The sequence below is a fragment of the Herpailurus yagouaroundi genome, unplaced genomic scaffold, assembly GCF_014898765.1.
Source record: "Herpailurus yagouaroundi ecotype Mexico unplaced genomic scaffold, PumYag 165, whole genome shotgun sequence".
Classification (NCBI taxonomy): domain Eukaryota; kingdom Metazoa; phylum Chordata; class Mammalia; order Carnivora; family Felidae; genus Herpailurus; species Herpailurus yagouaroundi.
In genome coordinates, this window is record NW_024412406.1 from 18,868,267 (window position 1) to 18,877,635 (window position 9,369).

The window sequence follows — 9,369 nt, forward strand, 5'->3', positions numbered from 1 at the left end:
CTTGCTACTACTATTTCTTGTAAAGCTCTAGTTGTGTATTGTTACAAAGCATTTCTTTTCTGAAATGGTTAAAAAAAATATGTTCATTAAGGCAAAATGTCCACTGGTGGCCTTGATTTCTTCAGATATATTGGACAGAAATGTTAGCATTTTTTTTTCTGGCCAAGGTTTTGATCAGAAGGACAACAGGGGACCACCAATAGGATGTTGGCCATAACTTGCAACTTTCATTAGTCAAAAATTCAATGAATAATTTTTTTGGCCCTATACGGATTTCAAGAGACTCAAATAAGAACCACATAGAGGACCAACCTTTGAGAATCTGTGTATTTTGTATTTGAGTACTGAAACTCCTGGCCAACTGGCAAGGCACTGAGCTCTTCTAACAAGTTATAGGGTGGAAATTATTTCTCTTCTCACCCATCTGCTCTAGGAGCCATAGCTCATATTTAGAAGTAGCACTACTTACAGTGAAGAAAAAAAAGACCATCAATGGAAGTTAAAAAAGAAGAATAAAAGGCCATCATTGAAATAACAAAACAAATCCAATGATAAAAAAGAAGACAAATCACTTTGTAATATTCATGCAAAAGTCCTAATTTTTGTGTTATTGCCACCTGGCATAATCAGTCTACAGAGATTCCTGTGCCATCTTTTGAAAAAACGACCAGGCACTTACTTTTAATGGTATGTGAGAGTATTTCTCTGTGATAAGAAAGCAATAGCCCTTCACTAAGTATGTTAGCAGAGGCAAAGGAGTGAGTTGCTCTATAGGGTGGGGGTGGGGGGATTCACCATAAATAGAGGGAAATATTCGAAGAAAAAAAGAGAGCAGAGAGGGTTAGGAAAAAGGATAACAATGAAAACATTTCTCCCTTTTATTTTCTTTCATCAGCTTTGAGCAGCTAAAGGAATCAATCAGGTTTTCTTAGCTGGTTACATTCCTTAATAAGGTAATAAGCCCTTTGCTACTGGCAGGGGGAAATGCCATTTTTAACTCCTGCTACTGTGTTTACAGATGATAAAACTTTTTAATGGTGCAGCCTAGTTCACTTGGGCAGGTAAAGCTAAGCCAGGAAACTTACAATATAACAACGGTGAAGAGCCTGTTATTCAAAAGGAATGCCACATCCCACAGTAAGGCAGCTTCCCCCCCCCCCTTTTTTCTTTTTTTAATATAAGCAAGACTAATGTAAAGTACTTTTCAGGAATGGTTTCATGTTAAGAACCATATGGAAATACCCTTTACTTATTACTTTGCAATACTAATGCTTTGGGAAACCAATTGTATTCAGTGGTCTAATTAGTGATATGACTTTTTTTTTTACATTTTTATTTTTTAAGTGATATGACTCTTCAAGTACATGTGTTTTCACTTAAGATTGGCCAATTGTTGAATCCTTCATCCTTTCATGGACAGGATATATTGATTTTATCCATGAGAGAAAAAGATACCTAATAAACCCCTGGCCTAGAAGAGAGAAAAATAAATCCAGGTAAAATATCTTGTTTTAAAGAGATTCATCACGGTGCATATACTTTTTATTTCTTGGAATTTTCTCATGAATTTGTCTTCTACCCTCGTGGCAATTGATCTTCAAAAAGTGTTGCTTTTTGTTTTTTACTAGTTAAGGACACCTCTCTCGTGTGTGTGTGTGTGTGTGTGTGTGTGTGTGTGTGTGTGTGTGTTTGTGTATCTCTTAATAGGGATGTTCTAAAATGTTTATTTTGCACATGTGAGTCATTCTGCAAGACCCAGACAAATGTCACCTAATCTGAGGTGTCCCCTGACTCTCTCACAGGATGAATTGCTTTCTCTCATGGGCTCCAGTTTTACCTTATGTGTAAAACTATAGTAGAGTTACCAGAAATGTGTGGAGAAGATCCACATGTGGCCCCTTTTGCCTGGGGGAGTCAGAGAAGGCTTCAGGGAGGTGATATGGAAGCCTGATCTACAAGGAAGTGTGGTATCCCAGGTGGAAAAAGCATACTTTTAGAGTTCAGTGTGGATTAGCCTTTGCCCTCATGCATAGAGAAGAGTCCCCTAAGAGTATCTCCAGCAATTATCTGGCATGTGTAAGTACTTGATTTTTGTTGATGGATATATGATTGAATGAGTGCTGAGCTGAGATGCGCATGTTCCTTTATCATTCAGTCCCTCAAATGGACTCAATTCATTTTGTTTAGATCCTTCATGTATATCAGGAAGCCTCCATGAATCTGGAAGTGCCAAGTGGCTTTAAAGGTATTCAATATCTCTATTTATCTTTCTGCTCTATCCAGAGGCTTTCAATGAGAGATTTTATTTCCATGGGGAGACAAAATTCCATACTTTCTGAAAGGTGTTGCTAATGATCTTGGTGTTCAATATATACTGACTATTCAGATAAGTTGGCATTAGATGTTTTAGAATATCATGTTAAAAAGTAGGATGTGTGGCCCTGTACTTACATGATTTTTATATTTGGTTTCATCTTGATGAGTTTCAGGAAAAAAAAAGCAGGAACAATTTCTCTGAATTTCACCACTGTATAAATGACAGAGGGATGATTTTAGTACTTCTCATTGTGACTAGATATCATGAAAGAGCCACATGGTTGTGTTCAAATACCACCGACTGTTCTATAGAGGACTTTTAAATATGTCATCTTGTGGACCTTGACCCTGATATTTGTGCTCCCTTTAATTGGAGACATACCTAGAACTGATAAGATACACTTTTGTTGTCTTTTGCAATGTACCATTCACAGATTTTTTTTGAGTGCTTCATATAATCATTATATATTTTTTCATATTCTCTTGATTTCTGTCTATTGCTGAGAAAACACTTTGATTTTCTGAAACATAAAAACAAACGGGGAAAGTAAGAACTCTTCCTTAGGTAACCTCTGAACAGAGGAACTTTGTGCATTATGCAGCCGAGGCCATGCCAAAATGCAATTTGGAGGGTGTCCAGCCCTTCATTGGAAAGTAATGGTTTTCACTGAACTGAGTTATGACCAGCTGTTTACAGACAGTCTGTGACATACTGATAGAGCAGAACACCGTATGTTGCTTTCCAAATCAAATGATACAAGAAGTGTGACAGAGTGGAGAAACATCTGTCATTAGCAATTTTCAGCACGCTTCACTAATTCTGGACAAAATACGAGTAATGAACTTACCGCAGGAAACTTCAAATACTACCACTGCCGAAACAAGGATATAAACAGCAAGTCCTCCTAATGGCTTCTAATTTAATTCATTTGCAGTAAGAAACAAACAAAGTGGGTTATTTGTTTTTGATCATAGGGTAGTAAACACTAATGCTGATCACAAATGCTTATTTTAATCAAAGAATAGGGCTTGTGAAATGCAACTTCCTTCAAGTTCAGATAGAAAGCTTTATGCCTTCTTTAATTGTTGAAACAGGGTGTGTTTCTGTTTTTGCAAGTAGTAGGGTTGGAGAATGCACCCTGACAGGGATGAAATCTTCCCCATGTGGTGTCTGAGTGGCACACTCCGAGCTTGGGGTTGCTAGGGCTCTGACAGATTTGTTGGACCTACAGTGATATTTACATAACATTAAATGTTCTTAGTCTTTCTACTAAGGAGCTTGTATAGAAGAATGTGTTAGGTCTTTCTCAAGCTGCTTTCCCCCACCACTTCTCATCTTGCTGTTTTTTTTTTTTTTTCCTGGCTGATAATTTTCATTTTGCGGTCCCACAAATTTTCACAGTTCTGTAACGAGCGCATGGTCCTCATACAGCATCCACATGGTTCTCTACTGGTCGACGTCACACTGTTGATGAGATCTCGCAGCCAAACCATGTGAAGGCTGCAATCTGTGAGCATTTTTCTTTTGTATCTTTGCAATCAATTGAGCTATTAAGCCGTTAGCATTCAAGGCCTACTCAGCTCAGCTTACGTGCGTTTATCGCCAATACGGCAAAATTCCTAAATGGACAGAATTGAGTTTGACTTAAAAAGAAAAAAATGGAGAAAGGTTGTTATTCTTTATCTGAAGTTTCGACTAATGTTCAGAAAAATGGCAGTGTAAAATGCAGACATGAGATTTTGCCCAATCCGTTGGTGTTCTGCCGATGGGACCTACTTTGGACTGTGTCCCAGAACAAAAAGACTGAACGCCATTCGGAACTGATGACTGTAAAATGAGTGTAGGAGGTCTTTGAGGAGCTTCTTAATTACAAAATTATTCATGATAAAATGGCACTGACCTCAAATTCCCAGTTTCTTGTAAATTTTAGTGTGGAACCACATAAAAATGGTTTATAGCTTTTTAACACCTTAGGTAAACCAGATCCAGCCTCAGAATGTTGTCGGGAAAATCATCTCCAAATACCTTTGAATATTTCACTCTTCTTCTTCTTCTTCTTTTTCCTTTTTTTTTTTTTTAAGGGAATGACATACTGACTTATTTATCTTTTTTTAAGTGATCCCTAAATTATCTTATGGTTGAGAAGAAATATTCTAAGATATGTAAATGCTAAATTGTTCTGGTTTTTATAGACATCTGCATTGAAAAACAAAACAAAGCAAAAATATAGATGCCATTGAAACCCATCATTACGTTTGTGATCTAGATAATAAAGTAAGCAGACCCGAGCAATTCGCTAACACTAACGCTATTCTTTACATAAACAGTAAATGTTTAGATTTTCCTGTTCACTGACTAACAGCACACATATCATAAACACTAAGCTGTTATAGTACGTTTCGTGTGTTGATTCACTTTAACAGTTGTTAGTGTGAAGACAGGAAAAGAAAAGTGGGTGTAATGAGACCATGTGCAGTATGCTGTGAAAACAGAGGCCCTTATTTGGCATAATGGGTTGCACCATAAGGGCCATAAAATTGTGCATGTGTTAGTATCATTTTAATTATTACGGGTGCCACATGTTAAGCAGAATAGCGGAACTACTAAAACAGCTTCAAAATCCTTACTGCTGATCGCTGCATTTAATTACAAATAGGAACATTTGGAGATAGGTCACCATAAAACCCTTCTGTTGTCAAATGAGCTCAAATCTGATTTTTGTAATTATGTTTTTATACCACAGATCCTGTTGAATAACTATAGGGAATAAAATTTTAATAAGTGCTGATTAAATGTAGGTACATCTTGCTTCCTAAGAATATTTATGAATGCTTATCACACTTAAATCAAGGTACCATCACTATTTTCCTGTGGACAGTGCTTTGATCATTCAACCTTAATGCAAATAAGCTGAATAAATTTATGTGCCATGAAATATTGTTTTTTTTTCATTGAAGCATAAAAGCTCTGGATTTCAATTATTCATTCTGTTTGTGAACACTGTGTACTGTACTGTTATTCTCCAGAACCAAAGTGTTTTCATTATCCCACTACATGTCAGACTCAGTGGGATCTTGTAATTAACTTTCCTAAGGCAGGGTTTTATGGAGGATGATGACAACTTATGTCGAGCTTTGGTTCCCTACTAGAATAAATATGGTGAGGGATGGTAAGTTTACTTTTTTAATCTGTCTTTTCTTTGGAATTATTTATTTTTTTGTTTTCTGGTTACTTGGGCTATAAAAATCTTGAACACATTGTGTTCACCAAAAGAAACTGTTCTTTGGGGTGCCTCATATGTGTCATATCCCTGTTTTTTGAAAAATGGTTTTGAAACCTTGCATGATGGTTAGGCCTCCTACCTCTTTTGAACATGAAATTATCACTGTGTTTCCAATATAGATGAGATATATAGGATGAACTGAAGAAGGAATTGCTAATGGGTAATGGCACATGAAAGTCATGAGTTATTACAAGGAACGAGGCCAGACACAGAGCTGGCATATTCTTATATTGCTATCCTTTAATGTTGGTGTGTGATCTCACAGATATTAAAACAGGTACACTTATACACTATCCATGTGGACACATAAATTTGTGGTCTTTATAAGCTCAGAAGGCATAAAATACTTCTTACTCTATAAAACAGAGAAGTTTTATCCTTTTGATCAATAACATTTCTTTAGAACATTCAAATCCCCTTGTATTTTCCAGAAGATCATTGTTGGAAAAGTTACTCATTGAATTTGTAGAAAAGAATCTTGCTTTACAGCAAAGATATTTTTGAGGATCACTAGAGAGTTCCATTTGCAAAACTTCGCAGATTATTGGTTGATCCATACTTTAGATAGCTGTTTTAATCTCCAAGTGGCAGTCTAATCATTCAAAGAATAGTACATGTTTTCTAATCCATATCTCCATATCTGCTGTTTCAGATAAATGATATGGCCTGGAAGAGGCATACACTACTATGAGACAGATGCCACCCCCATTGGCGGTTGTGTATCACTTCCTGAATACATCATTCTGATGCAGTACTTGGAAACAGGCTTCAAGGCTGCAAATCATAGACTGAGGGACAAATAGTGCTTCTCTTTGAGGTAAAAAATACAATATATGTATATATGGTCCTAAGGTTTCTGGGTTGGTCCCTACTTGAGATTTGCTACTTCCCCAGTGCTGGGTGTTTATCATTTGGATCTATAGTCTCTTAGTAATTGTCATTTTCAAGTGACGGAGGAGGGGACTCAACCAATACCAAAGGAAAAAGTTGCAAAGTTATGCCTCTATCATTTGAAAGCATCATTTGGCAGGGTCAACTTATTTCTTCAGCTCAGTTCTGATAAACTAGACATCTCTAAAACTTAGGTGGCCATCTAGCACTGTTTTGAACTCTAGTAGTGATATACTTTAGGAGGTGCTAAGTATTAGCTGGAATTATGTCCCTTTATGAGCAAATTAATTGTAGAAAAATCTGAGAATCATTGAAATAACTCATAGGAATAGATTGGGAGAAAAACCCTGCAGATGCAAGAATCATTTACTGGGAGTAATCTTTAGCACAGTAATTCTATTAATTTATGTCCCTATAACCAAAGTGCAGGTTTTGTAATCAATCAGAATAAAAGAAGGGGTAAGCAGAGATGAATGACAGATTGGAAAGAGAGAGGGAATTTCTCATTTTCCAAATTATGGAATAGAACAGATACTTTCTTGGATTGATACATATTTTCTGGTCTTCCTGGTTCTTCAACTCCCTGAAGGCAAGCTAATCATTTGATGAGCTAATCATTTATATCTCCAGCACTGTGCACATTCCTAGTGTCAAAGGAATAAAAGGAACTTAGAGCTGGAAAGAGGTGACAGGTAAGTCAAACCCTTCGTTTACAAGCAAGGATATTTCTTCTAAATACTAATACAGTAAAGATCTAGTGGTGGCCATGAGTGCCTAGCAGTCCCATCGGATGCTTGCTGAGAGCAGAGTGCCAATCAACCCACTCACTGCTGTATATCCCACCACCCCACACAGTGCTGAGCAAGAGAAGTTTCTTAGTGAGTGTCTATTAGCTAAAAATTTCTGGATTATTTTACAAAATTGTCTAAAGAAAAATTTGTGATCAATCTTTGTTAAAAGCTAAATATTAGAAAAGAGGATCATGTTGACATCCTGCTCTAATGGACAGGTTTGATCACAACCATCAATTGTAGATAAATAACTCAGAAACTGAAACCAGCCAATACTGCCCTTTACTTCTACCTGACCCACTCTGAGTTCTCAAAAATTTTTTACTGGAAATTTTTCTATGTCTCCTTTGAGAAAAATTGATAATTCACTCCTCCACAGAAGGACTAATAAGGAGCATTGAGAATTTTAAGAGAATTATTGTCTCATAATTATTTCCTTCATGCCTTTGGGGGTCAATAGATCTAAGTACAAGAGGAGAATCTGTTTAGTAGAATCACTTGTTTCATGAAGTACCTGGTATCTCTATATTTCTAATGGGAAAGTTTGTATTTTCATTTTGTTGTTTTATTTTTATTTTATTTTTTAAGTTTACTTATTTATTTTTGAGAGAGAGAAAGAGAGAGAGAGAGAGAGCAAGTGTGTGCACATGAGCGGGGGAGGGGCAGAGAGACAGGGAGAGAGAGAATCCCAAGCAGGCTCCACACCATCAGCACAGAGCCCGATGTGGGGTTCGATACTATGAACCATGAGATCATGACCTGAGCTGAAATCAAGAGTCGGACATTTAACTGACTGAGCCACCCAGGAGCCCCACATTTTGTTGCTTTTTTTTAGGGGACATAACTATTGGTGAACTTAGTCAAAGAGTTTATTAGTCAGTTAATAGGGATGTCTTAGACACCTACCATTTCTTGTCTCTCTGGCTGTGCTGAGGCTGGCAATACTAGTGGAGAGGCAACAGGCAAATGGCATCATGGTTCCTGGCTCACTTTCCATCCTGGTGTGCAGAGTTCATTTGGAAATCTTTCACAGGTAAAACAGCTCACATGCTGAGTTTCGTAAGACTTGTAGACTACATTATGACCATTTCATACAGTGTCTCAGTTTTTACTATTATGAAATTTCACTGGTTTAATTTTTATTGGGAAATTTGGTTCTCTTTACCTTACATGGCTTTCTTAAACTCATAAATGATGATAACTAGTTTCATTTTCCTGAGATACGTGTCTACTCATGTATCATAAAGTACGTTAAAACATTTTCCCAAGCTAAGCTGGGGAAGAAAATGTCACTCCTGTTGAGAAATTTGAAAGAAACATTATCTAGAAGCAAGTCTTATAGTGATTGTGCCATGAGGCTTATTCCATTCATTTGTTGACCACATATGTCCCAAGGCTATATGTTTCCATATGCCATTTCTTAAACTTTATGTACAAATTCTAAATTAGAGGTGAAACTATTCTTATTAATATTTGGCATCGATAATTATTTAAATGTTTAACAGCAAATATAAGCAAATATCTAGTCAAGGATGTTCCTATCTAGTCAAGGATGTGTATTTTATGTATACACATACACACACAATTCTTTTAGTTTCCCATCCAAACTATAATTTACATCAAAAACATCTTGTAAATACAGAGATTAAAGATGTATAATTATGACAACTTTTACTAAAGAGAATAAAGCTACTCAGAAGATTTGGCTTATTATATTTTCCTTTTACTGACCTTTTAGGATAGGGACAAATGAAAAGGAAACAAACTGACACTGGGAATTTTAAGAACAACTTCTAGAAGATGTCTTGGGTTAGTACCCATTAGACCTTCTTCTTTTTTTAATTAAAACAAATTTTATTTATTTATTTTTGGGAGAGAGAGACAAAGAGAGTGAGCAGCAGAGGGGCAAAGAGAGGGGGAGAGAGAGGGAGAGAGAGAATCTCAAGCAGGCTCCACACTGACAGCACAGATCCTGATGTGGGGCTCAAACTCACAAACTGTGAGATCATGATCTGAGCCGAAACCAAGAGTCAAAAGCTTAATCAACTCAGTCTCCCAGTGGCCCAGCCCATTCAGACCTTCTAAGT

General features: G+C 36.7%; 1 long non-coding RNA gene across 1 annotated transcript in view; it reads left to right on the forward strand.

Moving 5' to 3' along the window:
* The window catches only part of LOC121038190 (uncharacterized), a 45,389-nt gene extending 38,944 nt beyond the window's left edge, over window positions 1-6,445 (forward strand). Inside the window, exon 2 of the long non-coding RNA XR_005794213.1 lies at window positions 6,253-6,445. This is a non-coding gene — a long non-coding RNA (uncharacterized LOC121038190). The remainder of the gene's footprint in view (window positions 1-6,252) is intronic.
* Window positions 6,446-9,369: the final 2,924 nt, after the last annotated feature.